General features: G+C 40.0%; 1 long non-coding RNA gene across 2 annotated transcripts in view; it reads left to right on the top strand.

Moving 5' to 3' along the window:
* Window positions 1-20,504, top strand: part of LOC143656930 (uncharacterized) — a 99,609-nt gene that overhangs the window by 8,403 nt on the left and 70,702 nt on the right. Inside the window, exon 3 of one of the 2 annotated variants that reach the window (XR_013162642.1) lies at window positions 504-720. This is a non-coding gene — a long non-coding RNA (uncharacterized LOC143656930). Of the gene's footprint in view, window positions 1-503; window positions 2,193-20,504 lie in introns of those variants that run through there. The other variant, XR_013162640.1, reaches the window with a different exon arrangement.

Genomic DNA, 20,504 nt, shown 5'->3' with positions numbered 1-20,504 from the left:
ATTATTATAATTTTTGTATTAATTATAGTCCATAGTTTACATTACGGTTCATTGTTTGCAATCTACAATTCTATGGTTCTCTCTCTTTTTTAAAAATGTATTCTAGTAACTTTTATATAATCTAAAATTTCCTCTTTGAACCACATTCAAATATATAATGTATTATAATGATGTATTCTATATAATTCTGTGCTACCATCACCACCATTCATTACCAAAACTTTTCCATCACCCCAAACAGAAATTCTATACCGATTAAACATTAACTTCCTATTCCCTACACTCTCTAGTTCCTGATTCTGCAAATTCGCTTATTAGTGATAGCATGCAATATCTGTCCTTTTGTGTCTGGCTTATTTCACTCAACATGATATGTTCAAGTTTCATCCATGTTGCAGCATGTATGAGGACAAATGTCTTTAAATAAATGTTAGCTATTATCATTAAATATTCTTTTGTCTTTCATATACTTAGATCTTTCTTTCTTTCTTTTTTTTTTTGAGATCAAACACCCTGAATAGGATGCTTTTTTTTTAAGTTGATGGTTGGACATTCCAGATGAGTAACAAATTCCAAAATTGCATCTCTTCAAGCAAAAGAAAGAAAATTAACAAAAAATATTTCTACATGCATAACTGAACTTGAAGGCTGAAACCTCTGAATGTTCGAGGCTGCCTCAGCTTCTCCATTGCTGTCTTGTCCTCCCCTGATTTATCCCAGGTAGGCAGAGCTCCCTTTTATGATAAGGGCCCTGAGCTCCTTCAGACCTGTCCCCCTCAGAAGCCCTTTTTTCAAAAAAAAATGTTTTTGATTGTGAAATATAACATATATATACAAAGAAAGAAAGAAAAAGCAATAGGTTTGAAAGTATACATCAACAAGCAGTTACAGAACAGAATTCAGAGTTTGTTATGGGTTACTATATTAGCGAGGGTTCTGTAGAGAAACAATCAGCAGGAAATATCCATAAATATAAAATTTATAAAAATGTCTCATGTAATTTTGGGGATGTAGAGTCCAAGGCCTGCAGGGCAGGCTGCAAGCTGGTAATGCCAATGAAGGTCCACAATGAACTCTCAGGAGAGGCTGGCTGGCTGAAGCAGAAAGGTAACTGTCTCTTCTGAATCCTCCTTAAAAGCCTTCTGGTGATTAGATTAACTGTCACTCATTGTAGAAGATACGCCCCTTGGCTAATTACAAATGCAATCAGCTGTGGATACAGCTAACGTGCTCATGATCTAAGTCCATGAAATGTCCTAATAGCAACAGACAGGCCCATGCTCGCCTGGCCAGACAACTGGGCACTACCATCTGGCAAAGTTGACATGTGAACCTGACCATGACAATTACCATTCCACTATTTCAGATTTTCTATCTAGCTGCTCCAAAACACCAGAGGCTAGAAGAAATATCAATATAGTGATTCAGCAGTCATACACATTTGTTAAATTCTGTTTTCTCTGTTACAGCTCCTCTGCCTTTGATCCTACTCCCCATCTGTAAGAATCTTTAGACAATTCTCATTCTGACTTTTGCATGTTGAAAAAGGATGTCTACACTAAAGGATAGGGGAATGTGAGTAGTTGATAATCTCAGAGAGGCTGTTCCCTCTGGGTTTCAAGATTTATTTGGCCTAGGAACCCTCTGGGAATTTTAGGTTCCAAGAAAACAAACCTCATGCATGCAACTTTTATAGAGTCTCAGTTTGAGCCCTTAAAAGTTAAAAGAGAATGTTGGTTGGTGTTAGCAAACCATGGCAATTAGCACTATCTAACTGAAGCTTGCATAAGAGTAGCCTCCAGAATAACTTCTTGACCCTATTTGATCTCTCTTAGCCACTGATGACTTACATTTTTACACTTCTTTACCTTTTTTGGTCTGGAAGGCATTACTGATCCCACTGTGCAAAGGTCAGACTCATCCCTGGGAGTCATGTCTCACATTGTCTGGGAGACCTTTACCTCTAAATGTCATGTCCCACATAGGGGGGAGGGTAATGATTTTTTTTGCAGAGTTGGGCTTAGAGAGGCCACATCTGAGCAACAAAAGAGGTTTCCTGGAAGCAACTCTTAGGCCTTGTGTGCCGGTTTGAATCTGTTGTGTACCCCAGAAAAGCCAAGTTCTTTAATCCTCATTCACTTTTGCTGGGTGGGAGTTTTTTTTTTTTAATTGTTTCCATGGAGATGTGACCCACCCAATCATGGATGGTAACTTTTGATTAGATGGTTTCCATGGAGATGTGTCTCTACCCATTCAAGGTGGGGATGCTTACTGGAACCCTTTAAGAGGGAACCATTTTAGAAAAAGCTTCAGAGCCATGAGAGCCCACGCAGCCAGAGAACTTTGGAGATGTTAAAAGAAAACACCCCCAGGGGAGCTTTATGAAACCAGAAGCGGGAGAGAAAGCTAGCAGACTTTGCCATGTGCCCTTCCAGCTGAGAGAGAAATCCCGAACTTCATCATCCTTTCTTGAGTGAAGGTAACCTCTTTGTTCATGTAAATTTGCAACTTAACAAATTCCCCTTTTAAAAAGCCATTTCATTTCTGGCATATTGCATTTTGGCAGCTTGCAAACTAAAACACCTTGTTATAGATAGTCTTAGCTTCTCTAATACAGAAATTAGTTTCATAAGGGCAAGCCTCAAAATCAAGGACTTGACCTGATTTCTTGGGAGTCTCCAATGGTTAAGAGGGTACCAGATTTCCCACATGGGAAAGTTTAATAGTTACTTTTTTTTCCCTGAAGATCCTCAAAGGACTCTACCAATACTTTTTAATTATCAGCCCACCATAGTCTGAGATGTATCCAGGTATTACATTAAGTTATTCGGAATGACGAGGCCTCATTCCCATTCTGGATCCCTGGGGTTTGGGTTGTTTAAATGAACTATGCAGATGGATTGATTTAGATAGTATGTTACAGAAAATTTAGTTCTAGACATAAAAAAACCTCTCTGCCTTTGGTCTCATACTGTAGGTGAAGGTCTAGAGTATATACACTATCATCTTTTACTCTGTAATCTGATTTACCTTAGTCCCAGCCTGATGGGCTTCGTTTATCTCTAATTGAAGGGTGATCTCTTTTTCAGTTACTTTAAGTGTTATTGTATATAGCTATGCTAACTTTCAGGGCTGCAGCACTCCATTTCTGGGTCTTAGGTATCACTGAGTTACTCAAAGTTCCAGGGGAACACCAGCTGATGCACATATAGCTTAGTGTCTCAGATTCTAGAAATACACTTACAACCTCAGACTAAGTGCAGCTACTGTAAGGCCTTACAATCTAGGCTTCAATTTTCTTATAAATATTTTCTGAAAGAGACCTTAGCATTTTTGTTCTTTTTTTCTGGTTTATTTTGCATAACAGATTGTCCTCAAGGTTTGTTCAGTTCATTGCATGCTTCTCAGTGTCCTTTCTTTATATAGCCATACCATATTCTAGCATATACATATATCTCAAAGTTTAGTCATTCTGCTTTTCAGTCATTGTACCCTTTGGCTACCTCCTTCTATTGGGCCTCATGGATAATGTCCAAAATAAACACACCATGTGTTATAGTATCCTCACTTGGTTGTACAATCAGCACCCTCTCAATTTTAGACAATTTTCACTGGTCCATAGAGACAAAGAACCAACAAACACAGCCTCACCAACAATCGAATAAAAATTTATCCCTTAGCACTTGTCCCTCTCCCCCTGTTTAGTTGCTCCTGGTAGTGCTGTGGTACTATTGATGTCTTGTGTTAACTATTGGCCATAGCATAAAATTTTAGTTTCCCCCTCTACCCCTTTACTATTGACTCTTTGTCCAATATCAAGCCTTTGAAATAGTTCATGTGAGAACTTATTTATAATTATAGATTTAGTCAGTGGGATACATGGCACTATGCATCCCCTTTCAATCATATTCACCTTCAATATGGCAATGTTACTTAAAACTCCACTAATTAGTTACCATCACTTCTATCTGTCCCCTTGCATTTGGTTCAACCTCATTTGGTTCAAGCCTTTCCTCCATCTCTAGCTGCTGTGTACCTCTAGGTCTATGATATTCCTACAGTGTAACCTCTGAGATTACCTTTACCAAAGTTATAGTACAGTATATTTATTTCTTAAATGCAAGTCTGTCTTCCTATCTTTATGTAAGTGAGCTTCAGAAATGTACCATATGATTTTTCTGTTTTCCTTAATATTGAGCCTATCGTAGGTACTTTTGATTATTGAAGATTCACTCTAATTATAATGAATCATAATATTAAATGATGAACTCTTGAAGTCAAAGAGTACAAAATGTCAGGCTTCTCTGCAGTACACTTTATATTTTGAATGATATTATTTATCTTTCTTAAATGTTAAGATAAATTGATTAAAAGTTTGACCCAATTTTGGAATTGGCAGTGTGTTTAGAATTTGGGGGCTATAGTGAATGACTCTGTCTCCCAAGAGTTCAGCTACTGAATCAGCACAGAGATGCATGATACAATTTTAAGCAGGCAAAGAGGCTTTCTGGTCTGGTCTGCGAGGTTGCCTGTTCTCTTTTCACATGGATTCATTTCTAAAGAGCTCTAGGACCAGGCATGGTGGAGTCCAGTCCCAGCCCTGTCACTTATGGCAGTGAAGGCTTGGGAAAGATACTTACATCCTCAGCATTTCAGTCCTCTCATCTATAAAGTGAAGGTTGTAATAATAACACCTGCAGCATAGGGTAATTATGAGAATTAAATGGCAATGTGCCTGACTCAGTGTAAGGACCCAATCAAAATAATAAAGGCATTGTGCCCATGTCATAGTCCTAGTTTTGACAATGTGCTCTGGTTATGTAATGTGTTATCGTTGGGGGAAGATAGGTGAAAGGTACCTGGGAACTGTCTGTACTATTTTTGAAAAATTTTCTGACTCCAAAATTATTTCAAAATAGAGTGTTTAAAAGAAAAAAGGAAAGAAAGAAAAAGAGAGTCCCAGGAACATGCCTTGGCAATGCTGACCACCTTCAGCCCTGAGGGTCCCAGCTAGGGATGTGCCTCTCTGGCCCTGGAGACAGGCAGGCCCCTCTTGTGGAAGAGCTTTTCAGACCACACACCCACTACCCTTGCTCTGACTCAGGCTCGCTGCATCCCTCTGATAATATGTGGACTCCCAATGGCCATCCTGCAGGAGGAAGCCATGTGAGCCAGGGGACCTGAGTACCAGTCATTGGACGACAGGGGCAGTGAAGGTCCTCATCCTAAATTGACATTGCCCCATTGATTTGATGACCCACTTTGAGGGACTTGATTTCTGGGGTGCTTTGAAGCTGTATGTACCCAAGACAAACATATTCTTAAATCGAATTCATTCCTGTGGATGTGGACCCATTGAAAGTAGGATCTTTTGATGAGGCTTCTTCAGTTAAGATGTGACCTACCTCATTCAGAGTGGGACTTAATCCCCTTACTGGAGTCCTTTATAAATGGAATGAACACAAAGGAGAGAGAAAGCCATGGAAACAGGAAGCTGAAAGCAACAAAACCTAGAAGAGAAGGAAGAGGCCAGCAGGCACTGCCATGTTCCTTGCCATGTGGCAAAGGAGCCAAGAATCACTGGCAGCTGGTCTTTGGGAAGAAAGCATCATCACCTTTATGATGCCTTGATATGGACATTTTCCTGTCCTCAGAACTGTAAGCTAATAAATCCCCATTGTTTAAGCCAACCCATTTCAAGGCATTTGCTGGAGCAGCCTAAGAAACTATAACAGTGCTCTATTCTACCTCTGAAAGTACAGACAGATCAGCCTTCTGAGCCTGCAAAGACGAGGGAGTGCCTAGACAACAGTCATTTCATCAAAAAGAATGTACCTTGTGAGCCTCTTGAGATAGCCAAGAAGCCTTCCATGCAAAGTTCATCCCCTCCCAATGGCCCAAATGGAGGGTTCTATGCTTTCCCAGTTGTGATTATGCCAGAATATAGCACAGTGTTATCCAATAGAAATTTCTGCAATGATGGAAATATTCCATATCTGTGCTGTCCAATTACAGTACCACCAACCACAGGTAGCTATTGAGCACTTGAAATGTGGCTAGTGCAACTGATGAATGGACTTTTAAATTAAATTAAATTTAAATAGTTTATAATTTAAGTTTAAATAGCCACACATGGCTAGTGGCTATGGTATTGGACAGGGCAGATGTAAATTAAAATTTTTGTTCATTGCTGTGAAGATTCCTGAAACACAAAACTACAAAAGAGTGCAAAGATACACTGATATCTCTACACATATGCTCTTTGAATGGACATATACTGTGAGAGCCTGAGTGGCAGGAAGAAAAAGCTCAGTCCATGAACAAATACCATGGATGACCTGCTTCTATGGAAAATGTGTTGGCCAAAAATACATATTAACAAGGTTGTCTTATAAGTTCTGATAGAAATGATAACAGCAAACATTAAAATAAGCACTTACTAAATACCAAAAATTGTTCTAAGCATATAATGTGCATTATCCTGTGTAATCCTCCCAAAATCCCAAAATAATAATTATTATAACAACGTCTGACATCTCTTGAGCACTTGTCATGTGTCAGACATGTTGCTAAACCCTTACATATTCTGCCTTATTTAATCCCCACAACCTAATATTAGCCCATTTACAAGTTCTGTGATTTTGTGCAAGTTTCTTAAGCTCATAAAAAAAAAAAGAAACACACAGTCTTCATAAAAGTATAAAACATGTACAAATAATAAGATACTTAAACAACATATTTAACATAATAAAGTCAGTACCTCTGTGTCCATCACCCCGCCAAGCTTTGGAGCACGGTCAGAACTTCCTCGGCCCTATGTGCCCTTCCCCATGCTGGGTCACCCTCCCTCTTGGTCAGGTCCTCTCCTGGATCTTCAGTCCACCCTTGCAGACCCAGGTGGACATCCTCTCTGTTTCTCATTTACTGGAAAGGGGGCTTCCCCTCTCCCACATAATTCCAGCAGAAGTCTCAGGATTGAGACTCAGTGGACCTTTTTGGGTTAGACATTCGCCTTTAAACCTGTCACTATAGCCACAGGGATGGAATATGCTGGTAGGACAGGCTTGTGATGTGTGCAGGTGGAGGGTGGTGGAATATGGGCAGGTATGAGGTTGATTTGTATAGGGGGCTAATTAGGGTAAAGGAACCATGGTTCTCCTAAGGAAAATGAAGGTACTGTGAACAAAGGGAGGTAGGGAGACACACAGAGATGTGTGCCTCACTTCTGAGCAAAACAGTGTGACTCTGTACACATTTATCGACTACAGATGAGCTGTTTATATTCTTCCAAGACACAGGAGGCAACATAACTGCCCATGTGAGGAACTTCTCCACCTCTTAGGAAAACAGATGACATCTTAAAGAGTAAGTACTCTATTTCACATGGAGATTATTACCAGGGACTATAACTTTGGTTTTTCATTTTTATACCCCATGTCTTTGACTCTAATAAAAATATACTTTATATGTTTGAATTGGATATTATGTATCTAACTTCCTACTTGATGACTACATATATTCTCTATATACCAGAATGAGGTAAATGAAATAGAAATTAGTGGGTGCTATTTCAGAGACATATAGTGCAGGAATCAGCTGAAAAAGCCAGAAACAAACAAAAAGCAACCCATGATTACTCATAATAAAGATAACCACTGAACAATGAGATTTTATGAGGCTAAAATTATGAAATATTTATAGACCAGTTAATTTTGTTTGCCACGGAAACAAATCCCCTACCCCTTCTCTCTCTCTCTCTCTCTCTTTTTTCTGGGCAAATTAACTCACCTCAGCATTTATTGACCTTTTCTTGGCATATTCTCTTTGATGTGGCCATGTCAGTTGTAAAAGAATACAAAGAATCTGATAATGAATGCTTTCAGAAGGTAACAATGTAAAAACTTGACCTTGAATTAGAGATTGCACAATTACTTTGTAGAATTATATAGGTATATAGAGAAATCAATGACAGCTTTCCTACCTTAAAATAATTACATTCTATTGAAGATCTTTGTAAGGTGAAACAGACAATGCCTCTTTCTACAGACATATTTTCCCCAAATCTGCAAGTAAATCACATTTTTTTTTGTGATCTGAATTTTCATTTAAGGTCCAAGATTGCGTGAAAATTTTACAGTAAATCCTAGAATCCTGGAGTAATTATTATTTTAAAGGAGAAAGTTACTTTTGAGTTCTCTTGCAAAGGCTTCTTCATTTGTAGTTGTAGGAATTGAAATATGTAGTGAGAATAGAGAGAAGTGACTTACCTAATGTACAGACATACTGAATTTCTTCTGTGATTTGTATTAATATTCTGGTTTGTTTGTTTGTAATTGCAGGTTTTGATTTCAAAGTTTACTGAGAAGAAGGTTAGGCTTATAGGACCAAATGATTACTTTTTTAAAGCCCTGTGTTGTTTGGATATAATTTATTCATTATTGGTACAGCTTATAGACAAGATAAATTTGGAGGTCTGAAATAACATTTTTAAACTTATATATTTATTAATTTATTTTTGCATGGGCAGGTGCTGGGAAATGAACCTGGGTCTACGGCATGGCAGGTGAGAATTCTGCCTGCTGAGCCACTGTGGCCTCTGTAAATTTATTTTTAAAAACATTTAAAAAAATTTTTTTAAACATTTTAAATTGTGAATCTGGCCCTGGCACTGTGAGATCAATGATTCCCTCCTGACCAAAAGGGGGGAAAGAAGTGTAACTAGTAAAGTATCAGTGGCAGAGAGAGTTCAAGAGTCAAGCAGCTACTCTGGAGGTTGCTCTTACATAAGTTTCAGTTAGACTTACTTATCATAACCTGCCAACCCAACCAGGATATTCCAGCCAATTCTAAAGAACATGTAGGACAATGTATAAGATTCCACAAGGATTCCATGCACTAGAGTAACTTTGCAGAAACCTACTACCTCCAAATGGGTCCCTGGACCAGTTAAGTCCTGAAACCTAGAGGGCCCAGCATCTCCAGAACATCAGCTAGTTCCATCTTTCTACCCCATGTTAATGACTTCCAATATGAAGAAAAAGTTAGAATGGCCATACCCCAAACACCCCTAAAGAGAGGGATGGAAAGATCAAAGATGATAGTGAAGCTATACAGAAAAGGTAGGATTTAACAAATGAATATGATTGCTGAATCATTAAATTGATATTTCTTTTAGTCTCAGGTATCTTAGAGCAGCTAGAGGCAAAAATCTAAAATTGTGGAGTTGTAACCCATGTCAATGTTTGAAATATGTTCTATACCTAATTGTGGTGCTGTGCTTTGAAATTTATTGCTTTTCTGCATATATATTATCTTTCACAATAAAAAAGAAAGAAAAAAAGTCAATTGTGGTGATAAAAAATATTTGAGCCTTCTAGCCTCCTATACTCTGGAGATGCTAGCAGGAAAAACCTGAGAGGATTGTATGGCAGCCCGTGACAAACTCTAGGATCTGTCCTGTAACTATTTGTTCAAGAGTTGTTGAAAACTATTGCTTTTTTATTTCTTTGCTTAAAAAAGAAATTAATTAATATATATATATATATATGATTGTGGAGACCCAGTGCCCAGGCTCACTTGTATTGAGAGTAAGCTGTTATGTCACCAGGACAGAAGTTAAAGGTCAGCAGACCTCCTCAGGGGGGGAAGAATGTACAGATGATATCATAAACCACTTATCTTACAAAACATTAAAACTCCTCTCCTCTGATCACTTTTGATAACAAATCTCCAGACCCCTGTGTCACAAGACCCTGCTGAAACTCTGCTATTATACCCCATGGAATGTCCTTGTCCAAACCCTTATAACTGCCCCTTGCACTCCCACCTTTGCAGAACACTACTTCCGTTTTCCAGACGGTCGCCACCAGAGACCCTTTCCTGGTGATAAGTCCTAATAAAACTCATGTCTGACCTTGTGCCTAGCATGTTCTTTGGTCCTGAGACCCGAGCCCTTCGAGAGCTGTGTTGGAACAGTGATAAATTTCAAAGTATAGTTTACCAAGTAGTTAGAGAGCAATGTTCAAAGTATAGTGTGGGTTACAGTCTCACTACTTCAAGTATTTCCTTCTGGCTGTTCTAATATACTAGAAACTAAAAAGAAATATCTATATAGTGATTCAATATTCATAATCATTTGTTAAATCCCAACTTCTCTGTTACAACTCCTCCCTCTCATTTGATCATTTAAATAACACTTAGAAAGAAAAAGATTGCAGGTTATACCAGTGATTTTTCAACTGGGGGTGATTTTACCCCTCAGAGGACATTTAGCAATGTCTGGAGGAGGTTGCTACTTGCAGCCAATGTGTAGAGGCCTGGGATGTTGCTAAACACATTACAGTTCACTGGAAAGCCCCCTCAAACAAAGAATCATTTGACCCAAATGTCAATAGTGCTGAGGCTGAGAATTCCTGAGTTGAATAGACTCAGCATTTTGCAGGCAAAGGCTCTCACAAAGATAACAAAGCATATCCTATAACTTACCCTTTTTTAGCACTACTATATTAAGATATGATAATAATCCTGTCTCTCTATGAAGATTGTTTAAGAAATCTTCCACTTTTGTATTTAACCTCTGCTTCTTCCTTCCTGTTAAATTGAGCCCTTTTGACTCCTCTCAAAGGCCAAGCCTTCTACCATGGCTTGGGAGCTACATCAGTTAGGATTAAGTTGAGCTGCCTGTAACAGAAAACTCCAACTTCTTCTAGTTCTACAAAGTATGAGTTTAGTTTTTCACACATAGGAGATGTCTAGAGGTGACTCTTCAGGCCTAGCACCCTGGCTCCATAATGCCATCAAAGACAAAAATGTCTTTGATGCCACCCTTAGAACTTGGATCTCATACTTGGCCCCTCGTGGTAGCACAGTGGCTGCTCCATCACCAGCACTGCATCTATGTCTACTTGGGGGAGGAGGGAAAGGCAAAGGGTGCCTGCAGGTTGAGAATTCTATCTCTAAGGATGTTCTAGTTTGCTAGCTGCCGGAATGCAACACACCAGAGACGGATTGGCTTTTAATAAAAGGGGATTTATTTTGTTGGTTCTTCAGAGGAAAGGCAGCTAACTTTCCACTGAGGTTCTTTCTTACGTGGAAGGCACAGGATGGTCTCGGCTGGTCTTCTCTCCAGGCCCCTGGGTTCCACCAACTTTCCCCGGGGTGACTTCTTTCTACATCTCCAAAGGCCTGGGCTGAGCTGCAAGTGCTGAGATGAGGAATGCCGAGCTTCTTAGCTGTGCTACCTTGCGATCTCTCATTTAAGCACCAGCCAATTAAGTCAAACGTCACTCATGGCAGCAGACACTCCTCCTAGCCGACTGCAGATGTAATCAGCAACAGATGAGGTTCACGTACCGTTGGCTCATGTCCGCAGCGACAACACTAGGTATGCTCACCTGACCAAGTTGACAACTGAATCTAACTAACACAGAGGACCACTCCAAATAGGATACTCACCTCTTATTCTCTAAAATAGGACTTTGTTCATTGCCTAGTGGAATTTATCTCATTTGATAATGCCATATTGATCTGTTTACTTGCTTATAGTCTCTCTCCACCTTCCACTAGACAATAAGCTTTGTAAGGAGAGTGTTGCAGCCGTTGTAGGTGCTTCTGCCCAGATGCCCCCAGATCCATTTCCCTGTTTCTGTGCTTTCCTCCTTTGGCTGCTGAGCACTTACATTGGAACCAGTGTTGATGGGATTGCCCTCACATGTCTGGAGGGGCTTTGCCCAACTAATGCAGAGAGTCAGAAATAACCAAGCCTTTTCATGCCTCTGGGGTAGCATTTATTTAGATTTGAGGTCATTGATCATTATAATATGAAGGACTGGGTATTTTTTTAATGAGTATCATTCTTTAATTAACTTAGGTCCCCACTTAGAAGTTTGAAGCATCACCCTACTAGATGGATGCCATGAGTCCCTCTTTGGGTAAGCAGGCTGGCCATAGTGGTGCCACAGCACCATAAAAAGCAAAGCAACAGGTAACACTAACTGGTTACTATGATGATAGGTAGGTAGCTGGGAAAAAGGATTAATTCCTATTGGGAGCCAACATTTCCTGCACCATTGTCGACTGGGACATCTGTGCTCATGGAGTTTGCCTGCTGCCCCCCTGCTCAGGTGGGCCCTCCTCTGGCTTGCTCTCTGCTCTTCATCATCAAATGGTGGCTCCCAGAAGGAAAAGCAGAGGCTAAAAAGAAGGGAAATTGGGATTGACTGAATCTTCTGTGAATTTTGGTTAATATATTACCTCACATATTATTTCCCTTAGAACCAAATGAACATTTCTCTGCATAACCTACTCACTCTTGACTTTGCAAATGGATTTCCTGAGATAAAATCCCAACTTTGCCACATTCAGGCTCTGTGACTTTTAGAAAATCACTTATTCCCCCACAGCTCAGTTTCCTCATTTACAGAAGACTCCATGAGGGCAGGGGTCTTGGTCTGTTTTTGACTAGTGCTAGATTGCCAGTGACTAGAAAACTGCCTGTTATATGGTAGGTACTCAATAAGTGTTTGTTGATTGAATGAATGAGAGTGTGATGGTTAAAGGAAATAATGAATGTAAGGGATTTAGCATGATATGTGGCACAAAGCAATCTCTCCATAAATATTGGCTATAAATATATAAAAATACATATAAATATGTAAATTATTTTAATTTTATTTTTTACATCTGGTAAGATAGTTTTGCACCACAATGCAATATATTAGAATTCATCCTCTTGATTCACAGAAAAATCTCCATGTTTTCTGACAGCAGTAGCACATGTGACAAATGCTACTGGTTACCCAAATTCTTCCAAACGGAATTCAAATTTCTGTCACATGTCCCTTTTGTGCACATACCTTTGAAGATATGACCCAAGACCTGGCTCTAGGAGTGGATCCTGAGCAATTAAGCCAATCAGCTTAAGCCACTCCCTCACCCCCACGACGCTGATTGTCACGTAACTAAGATTGACCCAAACCTTAGTTGGAACGATTTCCATTCCATGCTTGGGGACATGGTTTTCCTTTCTCACCAGCTGGTAGAGAACAAAACAGCGGGTATCTTAGATGGCCCTTAACAGCCTTCTTGGCAATCATGAGGAACTCCAGAATTAAACTTTAACCTTCGTGAGAAAGACAGAACAGAGAGATGGAGAAAGCCAGGTATTCAATGACATCTGTGAGCTGCTGACGGTTCCCCTCCTTCCAGTGGCGTGTGATGACCCGTTTCCTTATTATTTAAGCCATGAGGATGGGCTTTTCCTATACCTTGCAGCCAAAAGCATCCTACCTAATGAACCGCATAACTATTTAGGAGGTGATACTGAAAGTGTCTTCTTCAGGTAATAATAGTAATAATAGGTAATGCTTACTCATCCCTTACTGTGTGTCAAACCTTGTGCTAAGCCCTTTAGAAATATTTCTAAATTTTTAATTTAAATTAAATTAAAATGAGGTAGGGACTATTACTAACCTAATTTTTCAGATGACAAAACCTAGGCCCGGGTATAGCACAAAGAAAACCAAAACAAGTTAATGAAAGAGCTTGTATTTAAACATGGCCTGTCTGATTCTGGAGCCATACTTATTCCCACCCATTCAATCTAATCATTACACTATATTTTAGAGTATTTACTGTTACGAAGATTCATAATGACAAAAAACAAACAAACGAGAATTGAGTATGCTTCATATTTAATAAGTACTCATGTGCTTAGTATTTATATGTTTTAAAATATATATATTAAATCTTTGGAAATAATTGAACACCAGTATAATATGTGGCTGGTGTACCTTTGTCTTTTTCATGGAATTTGTCTCCTTTTAAAAATGTATATTCATTTATTCAGTCATTTGTCAAATATTTATTGGATCCTTATGTGTCAGGCATGGTGCTAGATGCTAGTGGTACAATAATGGATAACTTCCTGCCTAGACAGACAGGAAAACAGGCAATCACCATGCCAAGTGATAAATATTTTCATGAGGGAAAGCACAGTGCACCATGGGAGCATATAAAAGTGCTACCTAAACGAGTTTGGGGCAATGGTAGAGTTAAAGAATTCTTCCCAGACATTTAAATAAGATGAAATGTAGGCTTTCCCCAAGAGAGGGATGAGGAATCATGTAAAAGGCCCCAAAAAGGAAACTGGGTAGGTGGCATAATCATGAAGCTCCAGTCAGTGTGGTGTGGCTAGGAAAGAGCTCAGAGAGAAGAGATGGACTTAATGAGGGAAGCAGTGGCCAAGAAGGTGGGTCTTTGTCTAAGCCCAAGTCCCCTAGAAAGTAAAGCCTGAGGCAAGAATCAAGATGCTGGCACTTAATTTGGGTGGTACAAGCCCAGGGCAGTGGGAGTAAGTTAAAAAGGGAAGTAGGATAAATAAAGAAGCAGAGCATCATGAGGAAATTGATCCATCGCTGTGGCCCCTGTGTCATAAGGAGCCAGAAATAGACACAGCCGGTGACCCAGCAGGCGAATCGGCTTGGGACATGGGACTTCTCCAGAAAGGTTGTAGTAGCCCACGTAATAGATGGAAAGGTGTGGATATTTATCTGCCTGGCTCTTTCCCTTCCATCTCCTGTTTCCCGTAATCAAGGAACTTCCATGGGCGTTAAACTCCTCCAAGCTCTGGGCTGCGGCATCTGGCCTGTTGGAGGCTGCCCGGGAGGCTCAGAACCCAGTCACTATCAGGTGGTATTTCGTCCAATCCCAGAAGTGGAGGGATGGCTCAGAACAGAGCCTGGTGTGTTGAGACTTGAAGGCTCTGATGGCCTATGGCCTCAGCCAGCTTGGGGAGTTCATGGAAGGCAGAGCCATGCTCTTGCAGAAAGGAGGAAGTTGAAAGAAACGGCAACGGTACATAAACTTTGTGTCCAATATAGCTTTTTCCTGAGAGAAGCTGTGGAGAGCTTTAAGCCTAGGACAGACACAATCAGGACAGGGTTGGAGAGCTTATCGTGGCTGCAGTGGAGGGCATGGACAGGAGTGGGCAAATCCAGGAGACCAATCGGGAGCATGTCACACTGCAGGCCCGTCTCGGGTAGCCGGAGTGGGGGTGAAGCTACAAGGCTGGATAAATCCATGCTTAAGGAAATCACTTTGATTAAGTTTTTTAGCTAGATAGATGTGGAGAGTGAGGAAGAGAGAAGATGACACACAGCATCTGGCTTGGGCAGCTGAGGAGGTTGGTGGTGCCATCTCCTTAGATGAGGAACGGATAGGTCGGAGAACGTTGGATGGGATGGGGAGGAAACAGGAATGGTAAATTCCATTAGGAACATACTGCATTTCAGAAGCCTGAGGCTACGTCCATGTAGAGGGGCCCGAAGATATTTGGTGACACTAGTCTGGAGTTGAGGGAGCAGCCTCTCAGTTGGAAACAGGAATTTGCGAGTGAGTCACTGGACTGTAGGAGGGAAATGCAGCAGGCATGAGGGTGGATGAGAGACAGGAGGGAGAGAATAGAGACAGAGAAGAAAAGAGGGCTCCTCAAGGCCAATATATAGTGAGCAGCTCACCTGATGAAGGGAGATTCCAGATGAAGCTGCGAAAGAATGACCAGAGATGTCTCCAGGGCAGCAGAGCTGTTCAAGACAACCGGAGTGAGGAGCAGCGTCAGCTGCTGCAGAGAAGTCAGTCACCTTAGAGGAAGACTGAAAGGTATTCCAGAGATGGAACCAAGGAGCTCATGGACCTTCTGGTTGAGAGCAGGGTCGTTGAGTGCAGGGTCGTTGAGTGCAGGGTCGTTGAGTGCAGGGTCGTTGAGAGCAGGGTACTTGAGTGCAGGGTTGTTGAGTGCAGGGTCATTGAGAGCAGGGTCGTTGAGTGCAGGGTCGTTGACCTTTTGCATAGGAGTTATTTACAATTCAAAGAAGCAGCTCTGAGGAATGCGCAAAGTAAAGAAACCAAAGGGAAAAAGAGAGTTCCAGCAGGCTTTATCCCCTCCGCCTGCTTTCTGTTTCTTCACTGTGTATTTCACATGGTGAAATTCTATTATTTGTGTACTTTTTATTGTCTGTCTCCCTATCATGGGAGTACTGCAATTTTGTCTTGTTTACTGTTGTATCATCAGTGCTTGGCACAAAGTAGCCATTTAATAAATATTTGTTGAAGTAATGATTGGAAGAGTCTGGAGAAAACAAGAAAAGAAAAAAATAAAATGGAAACAGTGAGTTGGGCTTTGTGGACATATATCCAGACTATTTACAAAATAATTGAAGATGAAAGTACAAATAGGAAAGACTAAATTGTGAGGATGACTATAGGGCATCTGCTGCTGTCTGGACTTTAAATTTAAATGAAAACTGACAATACTGAAAAACTGTGATGCATTTCAAAAAGATTTTTCCAATCTGTAACCCTCCTATAAACTTTTTGCTTTAGGTAATTTTTTTTTTCAAATGTAATTTTATTGAGATATAGTCATACACCATAAAATCAATCTGATGTATACAATATATGGCTCAGAGTATCATCATACAGTTATGCATTTATCATCATGATCAATCTTGCATTACTCCAGGAAAAGAAGTAAAAAGAAAAAAGAAATTCCCAAATACCTCATACCCCTTTTCTCACTCCTTCACCTTACTGACCTCTAGTACTGCACTGTACCCAATTTAAAGACATACAATAAAGATAAGTTAACTGAGACAGTGTAGTATTGTCAGAGATAGATATATAGATCAGTGGGACAGAATAAAACATCCAGAAGCAGATCCACACAAACACAGGCAAGCGACTTGTTTTTTAATTTGTGCTATTTAGCTATATAATCAGTATCAAAGATCAGAGCTACTGGATTACAGCAAACAATTTCTGGAATTTCCTTCTAGCTATTCTGATACACTAAAACTAAAAAAATATATAATGAGTCAGTAGTCAGAGTCATTTGTTAAATCCTAATTCCTCAGTTCCACCTCCTCCCTCTCATTTCTTTGTTCTCTCAATCTCCAGGGATATCTGAGCAATGACTATTTTAACTTATTTGTGTTGGAAAGAGGTGTTGACCTTATGGGGTAGAGGAGTGAACCTGGATGATGCTTTTGGAGAGACTGGTACCTCTGGGTTTCTGGGCCTGTTTGGCCTAGGAACCATCTGGAAGCCTTAAGTTTCTGAAAAAATCAACTTACTAGGTGAAATATTGATAGAGTCTTAGATAGAGCCCAGGGTTTTCAGCTTCCTGTAAACTTTTTTTTAAAAATATTTTTTATTGTAAAATACACGTACACAGCAAAGAAAGAAAAAAGAAATAAATTTCAAAGTACACTTCAATAAGTAGTTACTGAACAGATCGCAGAGTTTGTCATGGGCTACCATTCCACAAGCTCAGATTTTTCCTCTTAGCTGTTCCAAACACTTGAGTCTAGAAGGACTATTAATACAGTGACTCAGCAGTCACACTTGTTTGTTAAATCCTTTTCTCTCTGTTGTACCTCCTCCTTTTCCCTTTATCCCTCTCCCAATCCATAGGGATCCCTAAAACTGCCTATAAACTTTTGTGGAGAATTTTTCTTAATCAGTTGGATCCCAGACTGCAAAGTAATGAGCTCAGGGGTGGGGTGGAGGGGAATGTGTGTGTGTGTGTGTGTGTGTGTGTGTGTGTGTCATTCTTTTTAAAAATTTTAACTAAGAGAGTGAAGTGGGGTTTTAACACTAATTTTGAAGCTTGAATATTCAGAATCTTGTATCTTTTAATAAAAGCAATATCATAAACAACACTCAATGTTTAAGCCAAAGCCTTGAGACTTGTTTGTGTTGTATTATCTGAAGAAGGGCATGCTTTTATGGAATCATTTTTGGGTAGTTGAATATTGAGATTACAGTCCCAGGAATAATGCTTTCTTTTGCCTAACTTTCTTCTATCCCTACTCTCTACAGCTTTCTTTAGGTTTTATCATGCTGTAACAGAAATCAATCAGTCGTATATTTTAAATGAAATATTTCATAATTTAATCCAGCTCCGTTCTGTCATTGATTCAATGTGTCAGGTGTATATTCAATTGAGATGATTGTCAATCCTGATCTCTAAACCTGTGATATCAGTGATAAAGACAGAATGTAAAAACATGGAATAAAGAATGTCTTTCAGATTTTAAGGTGCACTATTCTTCATGTTTGCAGTGGAAAATAAGGAAAAAAGTTCCATTTAAATTATCTTAATACTCTAAGGAGAAAAGCAAAGCTCATAGCATCAGAAAGATTTAAGGAAATTCCTTTGTCCTTCTGTAGGTTTCACAACTGTAGATGTGAAATAGTTAAATAGTAATATTAGAGCTGGCTGGTAAGTCAGCTTAGGGTAAATTAGGCTGCAGAAACAAATATAGCCCTGTGTGGTTTGAAAGGATTATGTACCCCAGAAAAGCCATGTTTTAATCCTGAACTACCTTGTGGAGGCAGCTATTTCTTTTATTCCCTATTCAGTCCAGTATGTCGGAAACTTGATTAGATTATCTCCACAGAGATATGACGTGCCCAGTTGTGGGTATTAACCTTTGATTAGAGGGAGATGTGACTCCACCCATTCTAGGTGGTTCCTGATTAGTTTCCTGGAATCCTTTAAAAGAGGAAACATTTTGGAAAAAAAGCTAGAGAGCCACAAGAACTACAGAGCTCCTGCAGCCAGAGACCTTTGGAGATGAAGAAGGAAAATACGCCTAGGGCAGATGTTGCCATGTTCACCATGTGCCTTTTTAGTTGAGAGAGAAACCCTGAACGCCACGGCCTTTCTTGAGTGAAGGTAACCTCTTGTTGGTGCTTTAATTTGGACATTTTTATAGATTTGCTTTAATTGGGGCATTTTCATGGCCTTAGAACTGTAAACTTGCAATTTATTAAATATCCCCTTTTTAAAAGCCGTTCTGTTTCTGGTATATCACATTCTGACAGCTAGCAAACTAGAACAACCCTCAAATCTCAATCACTTTCAACCACAAAGGCTCAATTCTGGTTTCCATTACACACCCATTTCTGAACTGATTTTAGAGAATTCTGCTTATAATATGACGGAGTAAGCTCCTAACAGACCATCCTGCAGATAAGTACTCTGAACTTGGAATAAGATATAACAACTACTTAAAGGTTCTGGATATTGAGTAAATGCCTGTAGCTTTGAGGAGTTGAAATGTAGAAGAGGGATCATCAGAAAATGAGTTTCCCATTTGCACAGCTTCTGTCTGAGGGCAGTCTCCAGTCTTAGTATGGTCAGGCTAAATTTCCAGTAGAAAATCTGCCATCTTTCTGGCCTGAAGTACCAGAGGTTCTGGGGCAGCCAGAGCTGCTGAAGAGTGAGAAGGAAATCCTAGAAAGGAGCAAGCCAGAGCAGAAGAGCCTCAAATTCTGTGTACAAGTCTCTGACCCAAAGCATGCGAGGGGCAGACTCCCAGAAGCCTGCAGCTAAAGCTCAGATAATAAAACTGAGACTTGAGCTGCTACCCCCCACAAAGGTGAGACAGAGTCTGCTGTTTACGTCTGTTCAAGTTAGTTACCTGCCAGAGCAAAGACACCGACACTCTTTGTAAATATATGACAGAATTAAGGGTTTCTACAACATGGCCACAAAGGTAGGAAAAGGGAAATAGAGGAACAAAACGGAGAGGGGGAAAACAGGAAAAATAATAAAATGATAGAATTAAATGAAACCCTGTGAAGAATTTCATTTAAATATTAATGGATAAGCACTCCCATCAAAAGGCAGAGTTCTGGCTCATCACTCTGAGACCTAGGCTAAAGGAAGACCCCTTTTCTAGAACACTGATTCTGCCATGGCAGAGGGGAAAGAGCAACAGAAATGCATCACAGCTCTTAAAGCTTCTGCTCACCGTAGCTGCCATCATTTCCATGAACATTTAATTGGCCAGGGAAGTTACGTGGCCAAGCCAGACTTCAATGAGGCACGAAACAATTGACTCATAGGGAGGAGCAGCAAATATTTTTTAATGAATAATATAATCTAATTCACAAAGGAATGTTAAATATTAGGGAAGAGTAAGTACTATAAGGTAAATGACTTCGCCTAATGGGAAAATTCTTAGAAACTATGAGCTCTTCTGCCAAAATCCAGCATTACCTATTAATAACAGCTAGCTCTCTAGCCAACTTGTCTGCCTGTTCCCCATGTCCTCCTTAGAAATTCGGTCCCTTGCTAAGTGGATCACATGAAACCACCTCTGTGGCCAGAGTTATTAGATAAGAGGGTGGATTATCTGGCCCAGATTGGGCCATTCAGATTTTCAAAACTAAAATTTCTGTCACATAGTGTGTCAATCAGGTTCTCTAGAGAAACAGAACCAGCAGGAGAGATCTGTAAATATGAGTTTTATAAAGGTGTCTCATATAACGTGGGAATGGAAGAGTCCAAAATCCTTAGCACAGGCTGTGAAGCTGAGGCTCCAATGAAGGGTCTGGACAAACTCCACAGGAGAGGCTCTTTGGCTGAAGAAGTAGTGAAAAGTCTCCCTCCTTCCTTAAAAGCCTTCCACTGATTGTATTATCTCATTGTGGGAGGC

This window comes from Tamandua tetradactyla, chromosome 15 (genome assembly GCF_023851605.1).
Source record: "Tamandua tetradactyla isolate mTamTet1 chromosome 15, mTamTet1.pri, whole genome shotgun sequence".
Classification (NCBI taxonomy): domain Eukaryota; kingdom Metazoa; phylum Chordata; class Mammalia; order Pilosa; family Myrmecophagidae; genus Tamandua; species Tamandua tetradactyla.
The sequence above is the reverse complement of the archived record's forward strand: the minus strand, read 5'-3'. Positions and strand labels throughout refer to the sequence as shown.